This window comes from Piliocolobus tephrosceles, chromosome 5, assembly GCF_002776525.5.
Source record: "Piliocolobus tephrosceles isolate RC106 chromosome 5, ASM277652v3, whole genome shotgun sequence".
Lineage (NCBI taxonomy): Eukaryota > Metazoa > Chordata > Mammalia > Primates > Cercopithecidae > Piliocolobus > Piliocolobus tephrosceles.
Window position 1 is genome coordinate 52,908,107 of NC_045438.1, and position 21,150 is coordinate 52,929,256.

General features: G+C 38.8%; 1 protein-coding gene across 1 annotated transcript in view; it reads left to right on the plus strand.

The window, feature by feature from the left end:
• ESR1 (estrogen receptor 1) overlaps positions 1–21,150 on the plus strand; it is a 395,979-nt gene that overhangs the window by 40,411 nt on the left and 334,418 nt on the right. The window lies entirely within an intron of this gene.

A 21,150-nucleotide genomic window follows, 5' to 3' on the forward strand; every position in this document is an offset into this window, starting at 1 on the left:
TGTTCATCTCTTGTCCCTACCAGTTCCTAACTGTGGAACCTTGGGCAAGTTGCCTCTCTGTGCTTTCCTTTGTTACTTGGAGATGATAAAAATAATGCTTCGAACAGTTACTGCCATATAAAAAGTGCTATTAAGTGTTTGCTATTATGTGTTGAATTCAGTTTAATAGAATCATCATCAGGATCACCAGCAATTTATTGAGTGACGGTGTGTGTTTTATTCATTGATCGTCATTACACTTAGAATAAGGCTGGGGATATAGGAGGCATTCAATCAATGTTTTTGAGGGAATGAATTAATGAATGGGCTAGATGTTATATATACAAAAAATATGTCTAATTTCTTTCCTTCAGGTCTCACAGATGGTTGAGAATATAAGATGGATTTAAGATGAAAATTGAATGGTACTTAATATAAAGTACTTCAAAGCTGCCTCTTTCAGAATCATTTAGGAGGCTTATTAAAATTGCAGATTTAAACCTTCATCGATCTCAGTTCCATAGATCTGGAAGTGGGTCCAAAAATCTACATTTCCAAAAAGCTCCCCGGGGGCGTCCAATGAATTCCCAAGAACAGCCAGGATTGGGATCGCAGGCCAGGCAGTAAATGATACAGGAGATGAGAGGAGGGAGAGCTCTGGGGGCTAAAGCTGTTGGGAAGGCCTGGTGGGAGAGGAGATACCTGCAAGGGATGTAGGGCGTGGGCATGGGAACCAGCATGGGGTTGACTTGATCGTGGGGGATTAGACTGCAGTAGAGACATTCTGGTCACGTTTGCCCACCCATCAGCTCCTTCCGTTTCCTGATGTGCCCCAGCAAATTCATGTGCAAAGTACCCAAGAGCTATTTGTTGGAAAGTACCTAAATTACTCTATTTACTGAGTGCTTTACTTGCACTTATAAATCTGAAACAAATTATCAAGCAAATAAACAAGTGTGTGGATATGGAGCAGAAATACCACTCATGGCATCCTGAACTTGGCCCTCTGACTCAGTAATTAGTATCCTAAAAATGAGCTCAAACATCACATTTTATTTTCAGGTTTTATGTACTTCATAGAACTTGGTCTCTGATGTTACAGAGATCTCAGTAACAGTTTACCGTATCTCCAGAATTCCTAACTTCTCAATGGTGGCATCTCTCATTAGAACAGGTAGTCACCAAATAGTTCCACACAAAGACTCTCCCAATGTGTTATTTATTAAAATAAACAAACAGATTTGATATACAATTAATATATCACAAAATCACCCATCTAAAATATACAGTCTGGTAGTTTTTAATATATTCAGAATTCTGCAGCTTTCACCACGAATTAATTGTAGAATATTTTCATCACCCCAGAGCCACCCATCCCTACCTTTAGTCACTTCCCATTTGCCCGGCCCATGACAATCACTCATTTGCTTTCTGTCTCTATGGAGTGCTATTCTGGAAATTTCATATAAATGGAACAATACAACATGGGGCCATTTGTGACCGGCTTCTTTGACTTAGCATATGTTATGGAGGTTCATCTGTGTTGCAGCATGTGTCAGCACCTCATTTCTTTTTGTGGCTGAATACTATTCTACTGTATAAATATGCTTCATTTTCTTTATCCATTCATTAGCTTGTACACAACTGGATTTCCACTTTTTGGCCATGTACAAAGTTTCTGTATGCATGTATGTTCTCATTTCTCTTGGGTACCTACTTAGGACTGAAATTCCTGGGACATGTGGTAACTGTATTTATCTAAGTTTTTGAGAAACCTTCAAAATGGTTCCCAAAGAGGCTGCACTACTTTATATGCCTACCAGCAATGCATGAGGGTTCAATTTCTCCACATCCTCACTGACATTTGTTATTGTCTTTGATTACAGTCATCCCAGTGTGTGTGAAGTAGTATCTTGCTATAGTTTTGATTTGCCTGTCCCTAATGATGAATGATGTTAAGCATCTTTTCAGGCATATTGGCCATTTGCATATCTTCCTTGAGAAAACATATGTTCAATTTTTTCCATTTAAAAATTTGATGATTTTAAATTTTATTGTTGAGTTGTAAGGATTCTTTATATATTCTGGATAGTAGACCCTTATCAAATACATGATTTGCAAATATTTTCTCCCATTTTGTGAATCTTTTCACTTTCTTGGTAGTGTCCTTGGATGCACAAAAGTTTTTAGTTGTGTTGAAGAACAATTTGTGTATCTTTTCCTTTGATTACTTGTGCTTTATGTGGATATCTAAGAAACTTTTTCTAATCCTGGGTCAGGAGACTTACACCTATGTTTTCTTCTAAGAGTTTTATAGCTTCCGCTCTTATATTTAGGTCTGATTCATTTAGAATTAATGGTTTGTATATAGTGTGAGGTAGAGGTTCAAATTCATTCTTTTGTGTGTGGCTATCCAGTTGTCTGAGCACTAAATGTTTTGTCCATTTTCATCCTTCCATCTTGTCTTGTCCAGGCTGTTGAAGTAGCCTCCTCACAGCTCTCCCTGCTCTTAGCTCTTCTCCACCAGAGTTCACCTCCCACCATAATACCAGTTATTCATCTTATACACAGATATGATTATGTCTTTCCTTAATACTTTATTCTTTTCTTAGTTTCTATAAAAGAGTTCAGATGTTCAACATAAAATTTCAGGTTCTATCTAGCCTGAACTTAATTCACCTTCTAATTTTATTGTATTCCTTCTCCCCTCCCACTTGCTACCCCATCCCAGCCATCCCTGCCTTCTCAGCTGGTCTCTTTCTGGCCTGAGTGAGACATTTGGCCTGGATATATATACATGGTATGGCTTTGGTTGCTTACTGTGGCATTGGTGCTTATGGGATATCCACTGACTTTAATTAATGGGGTGTTATCAGCACGTTTATCCTATTGAAATGACTCGAGGAACCCGTTTTCAGGACTAGCAATCTATTTTAGAATAATTTGGAAGAAAACAAACCTTCATTTTATGGGTAGACTAACATTCACAAATTATGACATATATCATATAATCATAATCATTAAGTTATATTTTAAATAATCAACCATCCATCATCCCAAACTCTAAGACTTTGTTAGTAAGTTTTGTATGTCACAGGTTCATATTTTTCACATTCTGACACCTACATTCAAGGCCTTAAACTTGACCAGAGACTTTCATCACTGAGATAAAACTAGAAGTCATTATTTTAAAATTATATTATTTTTAGTTATGGTAAAAACATAGAATATAAGTTTTACCATCTTGATTTTGTTAAGCAGTTTACTAGCGTTAAGTATATTCAACAAATCTCCAGAGCTTTTTCATCTTGTAAAACTGAAACTGTAACCCATTTACCAACAACTCCCTCCCCATTTCCTTCTCCTTCCAAAGCCTGGCAACTACCATTATTCTTTCTGTTTCTGTTAATTTTACTACTTTAGATACCTCATATAAATGGAGTCATATGGTATTTGTCTTTTTGTAACTGGCTAATTTCCTTTAGCACAATGTCCTCAAGGTTCATCCATGTTGCAGCATGTGATAGGGTTTTCTTCCTTTTCAGGGCTGAATAATACTCCATTTTATGTCTATATCACATTTTTTTTTTTTTTTTTGTTTATCCATTCATCTGTTGGTAGACATTTGTATTGCTTCCACTTCTTGGCTATTGTAAATAATGCTGCTGTGAATACAGGTGTGCAAATCTCTTTGAGGACTCTGCTTTCAGTTCTTTTGGATATATATACAGAAGTGGGATTAGGATTGCAGGATCAGATGATAACTATTGTTTTAATTTTTCAACTTATCTTCTCTAATGAGAACACTAAATTAAATTTGTGGGGTTTGTGTCATTTGAGACATAGCTCATGAAGAAGATGATAACTTTACATTGTCCCTGCAACAACGATGATGGGCTTCAGTGATTGTTGTAAATGAGTCATGATTACTTTTGTGTTTTATAACCAACCCTATGCATCTGAACACAAAAGTCAAACCTTTTTAACACCTCAGGTGTATTTTACATCACAATACAGAGAAAAGGCATCAATCAAAGCTGCTTAACAGCTAATACGATTGTGATTACACGTGATATGGTAGTTGAGACTGAAATGCTATTTGTAATATAAAGATTATCTGAACTGAGTCTGATTGAGGTGAAAAAAGGGTACTAATTAGGGTGACAGTATGAATTTGATTTAACTTTAAAGTATTATGAGAGAAAACATACTATGTCACAACTCTTTTACATAACGAACTGGGGTTTAGGTATGGAGTGGGTAGAATAGTGGTCAAGAGCAGGGATTCTGGAGTCAAGTGTTTGGCACCAGTGCTGGCTCTGGCCATTGCTAGCTGGATGAGTGCCACTGGGCAAGCTCCTCACAGTCCCAGATTTCTCATCTGTAAAATATGGTTAATAATGGATTGTGGTGGCATTAAATGAATTAATATATGCAACATGCTGGAATGACGCCTGGCAGGGAGAAAAAGCCATATAAGATTTTGTAATTGATTTTCTAGCACAAGCTATCCATTCTTAGGTTGTTCTATCTTCCTTGTGTTGTCCCACACATCAATATTGTCATCTGCAAAAAATACACAAGTATGTCTCTTTTAACTGAATGGTTTTAAAATGAGGACTAATCGACCATCTAAAATCCCGTTTCCTTTTAGTCAATTAGTAGTTCATAAATGGAAAGTGTGATGGGAGAGAACATTTTGTACCCAGAAAGCTCTTAGGTTGTGACTGCTGAGAAAACACTGGGAGATTCAGTGAGTGCGGCACAAATACATTCTAGGTGACTGGAAGAGTTTCTAATGAATGAATCACTGAATAGGCAGATGGGTTGTGGGAGGTAAACCATGAGTAAATTTTTTCTTTTACTACAGAAATATTTCCGAAAGGTAAATACCCAGGTTTAGGATGATAGACTTTCTTTAATGTTAAAGTCATGCTATTTTTCTTTCTGGGTTTTGTTGCCTACACAATCTCATCTGCCGTTTGCAACCATTCCCTCTCAGAATGGGTATGAAGATCAGGTGCAACCATGTATGTGATAATGCTTCTAAAACTATTTTTCTTACAGTTTTATTGAGATATATTTTGCATAAATATATAAAATCCACCCATTTAAAGTACAAAGCTCAGTGGTTTTCAGTACATTCACAGAGTTGTGCAGTCATTGCCACAATTAATTCCTTTCTGTCTCCATGGAATCTAATTTTGGACATTTTATATAAATGGAACAATACAATATGTGGTCTTTTGTGTCTGGCTTATTTCATGTAGTATAGTGTTTTCAAGGGTCAGTTATGTTGTCACATGTATCAGTACCTCATTCTTTTTATTGTCAAATAAGACTTCATTGTATGGATGTATACTACATTTTATTTTCTCATTCATGAGTTGATGAACATTTGGGTTTCCACTTTTTGGCTATTACAAATAAAATTGCTATGAATGTTTGTGTGTGAGTTTTGTGTGGACACACGTCTTTGATTCTCTTGAGTATATGCCTATTAGAGAAATTTCTGAGTCATATGGTAATCCTGTATTTAGCACTTCCAGGAACTGCCAAATGGCTGTATGATTTTACATTCCAACCAGCAATGTGTGAGGGCTCCAATTTCTCTACATTGTCATGTACACTTGTTATTATCTCTTTTGTCACAATGGGTATGAAGTGGTAAAACTACGGAAAAAGTAATACATTCATGGAGTACCAGTAAAATTGAAACATGCAGAAAGTATTCTCCAGGCCCAGACAGTCTCCCAGAATTACAATTTTTTTCTAGAGTCCTTGAAAATTGTCTATGCACATATGGTGTATCCCTAGATATGCATTTTAAAAAACACATGTAGGAGTATATTATTTTGTATCATTCTTTCTCACTTAATAATATACCTAAGAGCAATTGCTATAGAACAGGTTGACCTGCCTCATTCTTTTTACTCTTAGCAGAGTCTTTTTGTGAGGATGTACCATCATTCATATAAACAGCTTTTCTAATGAAGGGCATTTTGCTTGGTTTTGCTCTTATAAGTAATGCCATGAACATCCACATACAATTGTTCTTGAGTACATTTGCGAAGATATTCACAGGAAAAAATAAGTTATACTGCTATATACTACCACCAACAGGAGATGAGAGTGCCTATTAGCCCCCAGTCTTTCCAACTTAACACTGTGTGTTATCAGCCTTTCCCATCTTGGCCAATGTGGTAGGTAAAAAATAGTTCACTAAAAGTCGACTTGACCTATAAGGGACAAATTGAGTTTATGTTATAAAGCTTGCAGTTCAACATTGAAGTTGAACTCCAGATGATATGGTTAAAGCTTTCAAATTTCTGAGAAATATGCAGGCATAGAGATTGTGTCTAAATTTGCCTTCATACATAGTATGTCCATTTGCTACCTGAAGAAGGTGATTGGTTCATTTATTTATTCAGCTGGCATTTATTCAGCATTTATCGTATGCTAGGTGAACTTTAAGTGCTAGAGAGAAGGATGAATAAGACACACACATTGCTCACAAGTAATATATGGTCTAATGGGGGGACACATATATAAATCAATAAGCATAATGGACATGAAATAGAGGCAAGTATTATCCAATAAGCTGTGTATATTAGGCCATAGACTAAGATATTGTGGGGGAAAAAAGGAACCTCAATTACTTGGGAAATTGCTTTTGGGAAAAGACAAAAAAAAAGAAAAGAAAAAGCTTGTGGAAGAGGGTGAAAGTGGACATAAGATTAAGGAGGGTAAGCCATTTTTAAAATAAAATTTTATTTTAACTTTAATTGACATAGTAAGTGCACATATGCATGGGATAAAATGAGAGGTTTTGACACATGTGCATTGTGTAACGATGAAATCAGAGTAATTAGCAAATCCATCATCTCAAACATTTATCATTTCTTTGTAGTAAAGCATTCAAAATCCTCTCTTCTAGTTAGTTTGAAATATACAATGCATTATTGTTAGCCACAGTCACCCTGCTGTGCAATGGAACACCGGAACTGATTCCTCCCATCTAACTGCAACTTTGTACCTGTTGATCAACCTTTCCCCATAGCCATTTCCTCTTAAGCAAGAAACATGGAAATTGTACACCTTACTTCTCAAAATACGTTGGCAAGCCACTTCTAGTTGCAGGGTAGACTTGGAAAATGAAGTCTAGCTGGGTGACTCTGTGCCTCCATATTATTCTGGAGGAAGGGGACCATGGAGCTAGGGTCCCCAGTCTGGGAGGCAGGTCGAGAGGCAGCTTGCTGTGCCACTGTGATATTTTTAGCTCCATGGGGGGAAAAGAACTACTCGATAGAGCTCTGTCAACACAGATCTGACAGTCTCATTCAGAAACAAGTTACAGACCGGGTGCGGTGGCTCACGCCTGTAATCCCTGCACTTTGGGAGGCTGAGGCAGGTGGATCACGAGGTCAGGAGATTGAGACCATCTTGGCTAATACGGTGAAACCTTGTCTCTACTAAAAATACAAAAAAAAAAAAAAATTAGCTGGGCGTGGTGGCAGGTGCCTGTAGTCCCAGCTACTCAAGAGGCTGAGGTAGGAGAATGGCGTGAACCCAGGAGGTGGAGCTTGCAGTGAGCCAAGATCGCGCCACTGCACTCCAGCCTGGGAGACAGCAAGACTCCATCTCAAAAAAAAAAAAAAAAAAAAAAAAAGAAACAAGTTACAGAGACCTCAAGTGATTAGTAAATAAGATTATTCTGTAGAACATCTTATGGTGACATAATCAATATGATTTCAACACTCAGCTAATAAATGCTATGAAATATAGTTTATATAAGATGCTAATTGACATGTCAGGTTTTAAATACAAAAGGAACGAGGGAGGGAGACATGAATATAGATGAGTGTTATCAGAGAGACACTTAGATACATTTCATATTGTGTCAAGTAAACTAATACCTACTTTTTGGGATATTCATGGTTTAATTTTTAAGGTAGGTTCAAGAGTTTTATATATTCAAACTTCATGAAAAAAAATTCAGCTCTGGTTATGTACATCCACATTTACAGGAATTGAATTTTTCTTTTTGTACACTTGTGAGTATATTTTTTCCTATGGCAAACATTTTCCAGAAACAAAAAGTTATCTGTGTTCCTGTCCCTGATAACCGATACTGTGTAATAAATCGCTCTCAGCAATGGCAGTTTGGATACTGATGGAGAGTTGGTGACTGGGACTTTGTAGAGTATGTTTAGTGGGACGGTGGGCGAGGGAGAGAAGTGATATTTGGTTCCTCAGTCCCAGATTTGGGTCAATGTTCTCACAATCCTGGTGAGCAAGGAGCCTAATTCTTTAGGAATTTTAAAAGGTTTCTTTTAGTGAAGAACATTTCCCAGGTGTCTAATGAAAAATTATAAATGACCAGGTATAATTTTGCCAAGCTTTCCAACCTGGTTTACCTTTAGGGCGAGAAACAATCCTTTGATTTTCTTGAAGTAGAAGTCTCTTCTCGAATGCTAACAGTAAAATAAGACCTTTTCAGACAGATTTTGTATTTTGCCATCAAATGTGCAATTTTTGAAGATAGGGGACTTAGGAAGTTATTGACAATCAGGTAAACTTCGTTCTGAAAATCAGGCTTAATTTTATGACTGTGATTAGAAAGTTGAAAAAAAATCACGTTCTCACAAATGGAAAACAAAAGTCAAAGCTCAAACTGTTTATCCTGTTTCGGTAAGCTTTTGTTCCAGAAACCCAAGAATTATTTGCGGAGAACCTGGAAAAGTAACTCAAATAGAGGAAAAAAATGCCTTTTATGTGAAATGCAGCAAAAGCAGACAGCCTTGGAGAACCGAAGCTTAAATAGTGTAAGAGTCTGAGTACTAGTCTTCAGACACTTAAAACAGCATTTGATAGACAATTTAGATACTTAAGGAAACATTAATCAGCTTGGCATCAGCATTAGTAGCTTCAATTTTTGGCTAAGCCTGACTTTGCCATATGATCCTGGACAAATTTGCCTAAAATTGGTGATATTAACCTCTTTAGGGAAAGGCTCTGTACTGGGAGTTTTTTGAGGCCTGTGATTTGTGGGGTCAAGCTATAAAACAGGAAGAAACACATGCTTATTTGTATAATTTTTACATATATTTGGTCCATAATTGTATAGCTAGGCAATTCATTCATTATCTGTTTGAGAGTAAAAGTTTGATTATGTTAATGTTACGACTTCTGGTTTTTTCTCTTCTCACATGTTCCCAGTGACTCCTTTCTGATAACCCAGATTATCATCATAGAATGCATGTAATGCCGAGAATAAGACAGAGGGTCTTGGAAAATGAATGACAGCAATGGTGCTCCAATGGCAGTTTTGTCAGACTTTAAATGTTTTATGAAATCACTGTTGATAAAAGTGAACACCTTCTACTGCAGGTAGAAATTTAGTGAGGAAAAAAACCCAAATAGAAAGAGTTAATATCCAAACCTGGAGACTTACCTGGTAAGTTTCACTTAACTGGTAAAATGTGATCCAATTTAAACAAAGTATTTTTAGTTTTCTCAGAACAAACATCCTACATAAACACAAAAGATGATATGAGGCATAGATATAACTTGGTTCACAATATTTTCCAAAACTATAGTGTACCAGCCAGTTGGTACAGCACACAGGAGAGAAGATCATTATTAATGTGCTAATAGCAGCATTTTATTCTGAAACCACTCTACATGGTTACAGGGCTCAAAACAACATATTCTAACAGGAAGATACATTACCAAAATATTTTAATGAGAATATTTAATATGCATTGAGAGGTCTGCATTTTCTTGCAGAGACCTTGTAGGTAGCTCTTTGAGATTTCTGTCTCTGTGCATTTAAGTGAAGGAGTTGGTTGGGTATTTTCGTTGGCAAATTTTGCAGACGTGTAGCTTTGGTAGTGGAGAGGTAATAGTACCATGCCCTGCGTGCTGGTGAGGCAGCCCCATGGCAATAGTGGCTTTTAGCAGCTACCAGATTTGCTAAAAGCAGCCATGTCCAATTAGCAGTAAGTGCCATGCACCTGCAGTTACTAGGAATTGAACCTCTTTTGAGGCTGAATCTTAATGTAGCCTTTTAAAAAAAGCAAAAATCTTACTCATACTCTGAGATACTAAAGAAAAATTAGCAATGGCAAAATGGACGCACTCTGAAATGTATTATTAATATTGATTTAGAATATGGGGGAAATGTAGAGTCAATGACACATTTATTTGCATAATTTAAAAATACTGTTTTATCAGTTTACTTCCTAATTTTGAATTCAATTTTCATATCTATATTGCAACTGTTTTTTTTTTAGACATCTATAATATTGCTGCAGGCTCCCTATGTATGTTTCCATAATTTCCTGCAAAATGTTTTCACCAGAATAAAAAGAATTATAGTTTAAAATTGCAAAACTGTAGAAAAAATATTCTCTTTGATTTATTTTCAATGTGTCAAATTCACCACAATGGAAAGGACTACACTATAGCATTAAAATGTTATTTTCAACAGATAGTACTTATTTTAACGTGTGCTCAGCATTTAAAAATATTTAATATTCTTTTCTAAAAATGCTTACATTCAGAAACTATTTATGAGGGTTCTGAGCAGTATGATATTTCCTTCTGTGCTTCACTGCTTTTTCTCTTTTAGAGGATATTATAGGAGCAAAACATTTGTTAAGCAATTTCCGGAGCTACTAGGTTCTAACAAGACCAATAGACTAATACAATAATTCATTTCATTGCAACTGGAGAGTGTACTTTTCCTTTATCCTCAGTCATAATTTTTTAAAAGAGCCAAGAACACCAAATCATCAAATCTAATGTTGAACATGTAGTAACTTTTATTTGCTGATCACACTCCGAGATTCACCATAATGAATAAATCATAAGTATTAAAATTTCAACTTTTTAACATACCCACTACACTGCTAGCATAGTAACACAGTCACCAACTACACAGCTTCTTCAACTGTTGATGTGCTTTGAAGTTAGGATTATGGTATCCTGCCAAAAAGATCCTACAAACTGTCACTGTTTTGGTTTGTCCTACCAGCCATTGAGAAGTAGACAATTTCTATATACACAAACCAGTTTGGAAAATTTATGCAAATAGGAAGTTATTCTCAAAATGGGTTGATTGCATTTTTTTTTTTTTTGAGACAAGGTCTCACTCTCACCCAGCCTGGAGTGCAGTGGCGTGATCTTGGCTCACTGCAACCTTCACCTCGCTAGTTTAAGCAATTCTCCTGCCTCAGTCTCCCAAGTAGCTGGGAGTACAGGTGCATGCCACCACTCCTGGCTAATTTTTGTATTTTTAGTAGAGACAGGGTTTCACCGTGTTGACCAGGGTGGTCTCAAACTCCTGGCCTCAAGTGATCCACCCACCTTGGCCTCCCAAAGTGCTGGGATTACAGGCGTGAGCCACCATGCCCAGTCTGATTGCATTTTAATGTATTGGCTCCCAACCACTAGCAACAGTTTGGGTGTACAGATATTGTCAGAGTGTTTCTATTCAACGTGTCAAATTATTTAGGTAAAAGTTTGGCTCAACTTTGTTGACATGGAATTTCTATAACCTCCAGTTTCTGGTTTAACTGGTTTATGTGGAAACAAATGGAAACACATGATTAAGTCCCCCAGCCTCCAGCTTCTCTCTTCCTCTTACCTATCTTTGTACTTGACCACTTTTCCTCTTGTGGGCCTGTTCCTAGAATCCATTATGTTCTGTGGGTGACATCAGCCTGCTACTGTGGGAAGAAGTAGAATTTTATGGTGCCCAAGATAAAATCGACTATGATGATGCAGAATGAGGACCTGGAGAGGAGTCAGAGATTGCAGGGGATAAAAAGAGAGAAATCAGAGATGCTCCCACAAACAGAGAAAACCTTCAGAAGCAGCAGGAAGGAGAGAGTGAATGGAGAACAAAAACTCAAGTCAAAATAGTCAATGGAAATAAACACTTTTGAATTCCAGTTATAATTTGGAAAAGAAACAAAAATTTATTTTAAATTCAGAAAAAAGTTACTTATAATTTCCTGAAGTCTAGAAAAGTGAAAAATAGTTAAACCTCCTGTTATTAGCTAAGAAGTGTCTATTATTATAAGTTTGTCACTGGAGAGAACATAAAAATCTCTATTGTTATTTTTTTATATTTTTTGCATAAGGGATAGATAAAAGAGTGTTTATTTTATTTAGCCTTTGGCCTATAAAGTAAGATTTATGAAACAAAGGACAACCGGAAATGATAAGGTTTTTTCCTAATTTCTAATTATTTAGCAAAACCTTGATTGATTTCTCTCAGGCTAGTGTCCATATTACAGTAGCAGTCAGCCTTCATTTATCTTACCTGGGACCATTGCTAAATCTGATGTCACTTTTCAGTTTTTATATTAGGTGACCATTTAGCCGCATTTCACCTGGTTGATCATTCCTTCCATCTTGGAACCTCCCTCGACCCGGCTTCCGACATACTTTGCCCTCCTGGTTTTTCTCTTTTTCTATTGGCTCACATTCTCAGTCTCCTGCTGGTTGCTCCATTTTCCTACAATCTCTCAAAACTGGAGCTTCTCAGATTCAGTCCTTGGACTTCTCTCCTTTCTCAGATTGACATCTGGAGTCATGGTTTTAAACACCACCTATCACTCCCGTTCTCCTTGAACTCTAGACAGGTCCATCCAGCTGCTACTTGACATCTCCACTGGGATTTCTAATAACTTTCCCAAACTTAACATGTCTAAAACCAAATTCTGGGCTGGGGGTGGTGGCTCATACCTGTAATCCCAGCACTTTAGGAGGCTGAGGCGGGCAGATTACTTGAGCCCAGGAGTTCGAGACCAGTCTGGGCAATACAGAAACCCTGTCTCTACAAAAAATACAAAACTTAGCCGGACATGATGGTGCACGCCTGTAGTCCCAGTTACTGGCAAGGCTGAGGCGGGAGGATTGCTTGAGCCTGAGAAGTTGAGGCTGCAGTTAGCTATGATTACACCACTATACTCCAGCCTGGGTGACAGAGTGAGACCCTGTCTCAAAAATAAATAAATAAATAAATAAATAAATAAATAAATAAATAAATAAAAGCAAAACCCAAAAAACAGATTCCAAATCTCCCTAAACTTTAAACCTCCTCTTCTTACAATGAGTTCTGTCTTGATTTATGGCAGATCCTTCCTTCCAGTTCTCAAGCCAAACACCATGGGGTCATTCTTGACTCCTCTCTTCCATAGGCTCATCTAAACATCAGAGTATCCTGTTGGCTATCTGGAATGTAACCACTTGCTACCACTGCCATCTCTACCCACCTGCTCTTAGTTATCGCCAGAGTTCCCTGGAGTGTTGGAGCAGTCACAGAGCTGGTTTCCCTGCTCCTAAGCTCGTGTATATGCTACCTATTTATTTGTCTGTCTCTCTACACTAGAATATAAGCTCTATGAGGGTAGACTTCTTTGTTTTGTCCAATGCTGTATTTCCAATATTTATAACAGTACTGGCCAGTAGGTACTGTCAATTAATGGTTTTTGAATAAATTGAGAGTAACAAATTCTAACTGGTGAAAATAAATTTAATGGGCCGGGCATGGTAGCTGGCGCCTGTAATCCCAGCACTTTGGGAGGCCGAGGTGGGGGGATCACTTGAGGTCAAGAGTTCGAGACCAGCCTGGCCAACATGGCGAAACCCCTGCCTCTACTAAAAATACAAAAATTAGTTGGGTGTGGTGGTGCATACCTGTAATCCCAGCTACTCGGGAGGCTGAGGCACGAGAATCGCTTGAACCCTGGAGGCGAAGGTTGCAGTGAGCCGGCATCGTGCCACTGCACTCCAGCCTGGGTAACAGAGCAAGACTCTGTCTCAAAATAAATAAATAAAATAAAAATAAAAAAGAAAATAAATGATCTCACAGGATATCATTTTTTGATTGGAGGAGGAGAGAAAATGTGTATGTGTGAGGGTACAGGGAGACTTCCTTTGCATTAGTGAGGGTTCACATCAGAACTGTCTAGCCTCCCTACTTGCTGGGTCCCGTTACCGCTCTCCTGAATCCAATAATACTCCTGTGCACACCTTTTACTGGTACTGAGGCTATTTTAACGTTCCATTAAAAAAAAAAAAGAAAACATTTAAAATACAAAAACAAGGCTGTACTACTTTAACTCTGACCTTAGAAGACTCTCAGTTTTATAACTGTTTAGAGAGAATGTGGAAATGTTTGCTGGCCCCAATCTTTTTATTACTCATCTCTATAAAGAGGCTTTTAAGGACATATTAAAAAGTTTCCATCGCTCTTGTCTCTTGCCTTTCTTCTCATCTTCCTTTCTTGTACCCCAAATGGCTGAAAGCAAGACCCTGAGAGTCTGGAAGAAATATATTCTGGTCAGAGCAGACTGAGCTGGAGCTGGCCTAGAACCTTAGATCCTGACCTCAGAATTGCTGCTCAAATTACTGCTCTCTGAAAGAGTGAGCTCATGCGTGTTTATTATTACTGTGAACAAATTTAGCTGTTGTTTCACCCAAAAGTTGAAATTCTCGCTTGGACCCCTTTGCTTGTTTGTGCTTTTGTAAATGTGTTTTCTCATGTGCTGCTAGAACCAAGACGAAAGCTTCAGTTCTCAGAACAGGTGCCACGACCATGGAGACAAAACAAGAGCTATAGAGGGGTGTGGTGTGTGAAACTGAGAAAGCAGGTAGTTTTTCAGAAAAACTGAGAGCCAGGAATGACTTCATCCATTTCCTGTAATAAGGCAACGGTCTGACCTTGAGGAACCTATTAGAGTGTGCTTCTAAACAGAGGCCATTTCGAGGCTGAATGTAGGGGAGTGTCTACCTTTGACTGTTTTCTGAAGCAAGGTATTTTATAAACTGTAAAGTGGCTTATACAACTTTAGGAATGTAAAGTTTGGCAAAGTCTTCAAAATCCCTGGGAGTTGTAAATGTGCAGGCCATATGAAGTCTTTGTAGTTTCATGTCTTGCTCTTCAGCATTCTTTAGAGTTACCTGCATGGTAGAAATTTAGTAGGAATTTGGGTAGTTATGGGCTGGTTGCTTTGTTCTCCCAAACATAGGTAGCAAAATGGATGCTAAGAAGCAAATTACTTTTACTATTTTAGATGCCTCAGAGGACATACTGTCATAATGCAACTTAAAATATACTTGTCTCCTCAGTTCCTTTTTATGTATTTATTTAATACTCTTCAACCAACTTGTTCTTCATTAGCTGTTCTATAATACTTCAAGAGAAGCCATGATAATGATGCATTTAGGATCAGAAAAATACAGCATGTGTGAGTTCCTTTAGACTTTAGAGAATATCTAGCCCAGTCTTTCACTTTATAGAAGAGGAAGGCCAGGCATGGTGGCTCATGCCTGTAATCCCAGCACTTTGGGAGGCTGAAGTGGGCGGCTCACCTGAGGGTCAGGAGTTCGAGACCAGCCTGGCCAACATGGTGAAACCCCATCTCTACTAAAACTACAAAAATTTGCTAGGCCTGGTGGTGGGTGCCTGTAATCCCAGCTACTCAGGAAGCTGAGGCAGGAGAATTGCTTGAACCAGGCAGAGCTTGCAGTGAGCCAAGATCATGTCACTGTACTCCAGCCTAGGCAACAGAGTGAGACTCTGTCTCAGGAAAAAAAAAAAAAAAAAAAAAAAGAAGAAGCTGGGGGTGAAGACAGGCAATGACTCACCCAGGGTCTCACACTGATTTGCTGGCAGAGTTAAGCATTAAAAGGTGCCTTTCCTAGTCTCTTTCCAGTGTTCTTGTCATCACAATGCGTTAAAATAAAAATTACTAGCAACTTGGGAGTAATAATGGTAAACTTCTCAAAATCTACTACATGGTCTAGAAAACCAAACATAAGGCCGGGTGCAGTGGCTCACGCCTGTAATCCCAGCACTTTGGGAGGCCGAGGAGGGCGGATCAGGAGGTCAAGAGATCGAGACCATCCTGGCCAACATGGTGAAACTCTGTCTCTACTAAAAATACAAAAATTAGCTGGGTGTGGTGGTGTGTGCCTGTAGTCCCAGCTACTCGAGAGGCTGAGGCAGGAGAATTGCTTGAACACAGGAGGCAGAGGTTGCAGTGAGCCAAGATTATGCCACTGCACTCCAGCCTGGCAACAGAGCGAGACTCCGTTTCAAAAAAAAAAATAAAACTGAACATAAAACCAGAACATTCTTGTGAGTTCCTTTACATAGGACAATATGATCCTGCTGATCTATTAAAATTATGTTTATAAATTAGAGGCTCTTTACTATATTTAAGGTGCTCAAACAAATGAAGCTAGGTTAATATCTCCTTAGCCTTCCCCACCATGCCGTGCAGCTTTAACGCTGCAGAACACCAGTTGGTGGCTGATATTCAGATAATGAAAATCTTGGACACATTTTCATTTTTGATAAAATGACATGGCACTATGGTTACATTTTACAAATATTTTTGCTGATGTATATCAGGTGGCACACCCAAGAAGGAACAGAAGTTCCTCAGGGGTCATTCTTAGGAAAGTGCAGCTTTGCTTCTCTGATCATCAGAATTGGATCCTTCAGGTATTAGGTTGGTGCAAAAGTAAACGTGGTTTTTGCCATTACTTTGAATTACTTTGAATGGCAAAAACCGCAGTTACTTTTGCGCCAACCTAATACCTTTCTTTATTAGCACCTGGAAGTGTTGGTAAAATTCAGAATATTGTAAAATCAGTAAAAGCTTAATCAAATTTGTCTATATCTATCCTACAGATTAGTCTATGCATAGTGTTAAACAGCTTAACTGAAACACACATGCATTTGTGTGAGTAAGCTGACATCAGGGATCACCTTACCATGGAAAATCTAGGGAAGGTTAGCTCAAGTTTCAATTTGTGAAGACCAGTTCCCTTACTGCGTCCATATATACATATTCCCAGGAGACTTGTTTCTTCAGGGCCGTCTTTGACTCTCAGCTCTTCCTTTCTGAATTAGTAACTGGTGGGTCATTTTAACCTCCCTTGGGTCACAATTGTGTTCCACACTGGGTGGGTCCACTTTGAATCCCACACAAGACCACCCACCAAGGCATTGTAGTTGGTGGAAAACTCCACTGAAGAAAGGGTCTATATTGCAACAAACAAGCATCTAGAAATAGAATATTAAATATCCCTCCTCTTAAAAATCCATTGTCCAATTCAGACTTCAGCATAATGTACTCTCCTGTCTTCTTTTCTCTGTATTTCCATCTTGAGAGCAGTCCTATTCTCTGTGTCCTGTCTTTGTTGTCTTATGAAGAATATTTTGGCTTATCCTTTGTTTTGTTCTCTCCTTCCTGGACCTATTATGGTAAATGTGGAATTTGCAAATAGGCTTTTGCATTCCCCAGCCTGCTCCCTTAATGCTCTCTGGTGAGACACTTCTTTGAGTCCTCTGAGGCGAGTTGCTGCCCCCCCCCCCAGCACTTGCTCTTCCCCATAACAGTAAACGCACTGCACATACTTATTCCACAGACTGCTGTGAGAACTAGATGGAGGCTATGTGCGAAACTACAGGCTCTTGGTAAAGCGCTAGAGAAACTGGTAGACACTGTTATTATGATAAGACGTTCAGAAAATAATGGATCGATTAAAGTTTCACTTATCTATTAAAAGATATAAAACTCTATGATTGAGACCTTTATGGAATATTGGAAAATATTTATGTATGCTTATTAGCATACTGATATGTTTCAGTACACATCTCATGGATTTGTGGTTAAGGATGTTACTTTCAAGAAGGTAACTATACATCACTCTATACTGTTCTGTTCTGTTCTTGAGAAGTAGTGGCTGGGCAAAGGGTATGCGAACATTTCTTAATATCTCATCTAATACCATTTTCCCACTACTAATTATTTAACACATGGAAATGTAGGTCAAAGCATTAAAAAAAAAAAAAAAAAACTAGGCCAGGCGCGGTGGCTCAAGCCTGTAATCCCAGCACTTTGGGAGGCCGAGACGGGCGGATCACGAGGTCAGGAGATCAAGACCATCCCGGCTAACACAGTGAAACCCCGTCTCTACTAAAAAAATACAAAAAACTAGCCGGGCGAGGTGGCGGGCGCCAGTAGGCCCAGCTACTTGGGAGGCTGAGGCAGGAGAATGGCGTAAACCCGGGAGGCGGAGCTTGCAGTGAGCTGAGATCCGGCCACTGCACTCCAGCCTGGGCGACAGAGCGAGACTCTGTCTAAAAAAAAAAAAAAAAAAAAAACTAGAACAGCAATACGTTGGTGGTTGTCAGATGTTCATTTAAAATATTTATGTTTTAGCCTTATTTTTTAATACTTCTTTTTCATATATATTAAATATTTAACGAAAGAAAATAATAATCATTTTCATGGAATACTTTAAAATAGTAGAAACAATCGTGAATAGAAATGAAGATTAGGCCTATATTACCCTACTCTCTGTCATTCTTATTCCTACCCATTTACATAGGAATTTAGATTCACCCACTTCTCTTTCTTAGAATAAGATACACAGGTTTTTGGGCATATTCCCATTGCATTCCTGACTGGGGAGGTGTTCAAATCCCTGCTTTTCTACTCCTCAGCCCTGTGACCCTGAGCAATTTCTGTGGCTCACTTTCCTCATCTGTAAAATAGGATAATAGAACACATGCCTTTAACGTTGCAGTGATCACACGAATTAGTCGATGCAAAACAGTAAGCCCTCAATAAATGCTAGCTATCATTATCATTTCGTAGCCAGCCCCACCATGGATGGGTCATGTGACCTGAAGCAAATTTAAATTCTCTGGATTTCAGTTATCTCTCAATGAAGGAATTAAGCTCCATCAGTGGTTCTCAAACTCAAGTGAGTATCACAATCACCCAGAGGCTGTGTTATGACCCTGAAGGCTGGGCCCCACCCTCAGAATTTCTTACTCAGTAGATCCAGGAGGGAGTGCAATACTTTGCATTTCTAAAAAGCTCCCAGGTGAAGTTGATGGCTGACCTGGAGACATACCTTGAAATTCCTCTGCTTACTCTAAACAAAACAGTGCTTCTTTATCTTGAGTGAACGTCAGAACCCTCTGGGGAGGTTAAAAGTCCCAATGAAATCAACCTCTGCACTAATCAGATCTTAGTGGCTTGTAGAGTTCTCCAGGTGCTTCCATTGAGCAGCTAAGGTTGACAACACTTCCGAGACTGCTTTCAGGTGAAAAAGAACTATCATTCTAACTTAAATGAAGGAGAAAATGAATTTGTGATTCTGACACCATTATCTACTCGTTAATGCATGGGCTTATCCCATGAGAAATAAACATTTACTAAGGTGTATGCATGTTTGTAGAGCATCCATTGGGAAGCATGTTGTACAGCTTGTAGTAAAACAGCATGGTGCATGCTGAAACTGTTAGAGACTTTGCAGGTTATTTTTTATAAATTAGTTTTGCTGGTGTGCTGTTTGATTATTGGAGAGTGGTGTGAACATGTTTCTATGCATCCCAGGGGGTTGCTATCACCTTTAAGGGGCCTCTTTAAATCCCAGCTCTTTCATTTACAAATTCTATGACCTTGGATGAGTTTCTTCACTTTTCTGTGCCACAAGTTCTCAGTAAAATGGAGATAATTATAGAACCTACTTCATAGAACTTTGAGAATCATACAGGTAAAGTTATTTTATGTAATTAGCACTCAACAGTGACCATTAATAATCTAACGTTTTAAAATATATGAATAGGCCAGATGCAGTGGCTCACACCTGTAATCCCAGCACTTTGGGAGACTGAAGTGGGTGGATCACTTGAGGTCAGGAGTTCAAAACCAGCCTGGCCAACATGGCTAAACCCGTGGTGCTGTGTGTCTGTAGTCCCAGCTATTCAGGAGGCTGAGGCAAGAAAATCGCTTGAACCCAGGAGGCGGAGGTTGCAGTGCGCCGAGATCACGCCACTGCACTCTAGCCAGGGTGACAGAGTGAGACTCCATCTCAGAAACAAACAAACAAACAAACAAAAATTAATAGTTTAAACACTTTGAACATATTTCAATATATAAAGATATGTAATTTTTATTTTAAATATATTAAAATAGATAAGTTTAAAATACATAAAGTAAATCTATAAAATTAATGTTAAAATGTTCACTGAATGTTTACATTTTTCTCTGTATCACTAAAAGCAATTTATTGCCTTCTGTGTGATGTAATATCTAGAAAACATGCCTATGTAATTTCCAAACTATAACTACCGTGGCTCCTGGACAAGCAGGACTATATCTGATTTTTTTTTGCATCTTCGTCACTACCTGTCACTCTGAGATCACTTGTTGTCTTTCTGTATGTAATCACCTCTAGGTACACTTCTTTCATTATTTCTGCGCATTCTCTCCATTTGGCTGCATTCTTCTGTGCATTCTTTTCTCCCACGTTGGAAAGAAATATGCATATTGAGCCATTCCAACCCCTAAAGGCAAAAATCACTAGCCAGTGTAGAAAGTGAAAGCAAGGAAGTTTTTGGTTATTGTTGCTGTAACTTTTTGACATGCGTACATATGTGCATCTTTTTTTTCCCCCCCTAGGGGTGAAATGGGGGTGGCGTTAGTCAGGGGTTACTGACAGGACGGTGTTCCCTACTGTGGTGGAGAGACTAAGACTGGGAAAGATTCTCCAAGGCTGGGAAATGCAGACGTCCAGTCTTGAAAAACAGTTTGTGGTTGGTCCTTATGTCAGAAGAGGAGTGTATTCCCGGAGGAAGGCCCACAAAATATACCCAGAGCCCAGGTGCCTTTCTAAGACGAACCAACATTCACTCACAAGTTCAGCTAATATGTGACAGAAACACAAGAATGAACAAAACTCCTGACTTGAGCTTACAGCTGATGGGAAGCTTGGGGACTGGACAGAGAATTAAAATACAACGTGGTTAGATACAACTTACCTGCGCCAGAGGAGTGACGGAAGGCCTTTGACGGGAGTGATGCCTGGAGGATGGCAGGGCGACAGGTAAATTAGGGGGCCGGGAAGGGGAAGGGCGGCCATGTGGGTAAATGGAAGGAGGCTAAACTCAGCAGGGAAACAGGCAGTTCCCTGTTGCTAGAGCAAAGCGCGGGGGTGTGGCTCTCCTGTCTCTGGCTTTGCTGTCAACAGGCGAGATTGGCAAGTAGGGCGACCAACCGGCCTGGTTTGCTCAGGATTGGGGTTTCCTGGAAGGTGGGACTTTCAATACTAAAACTGGGACAGTCCTGG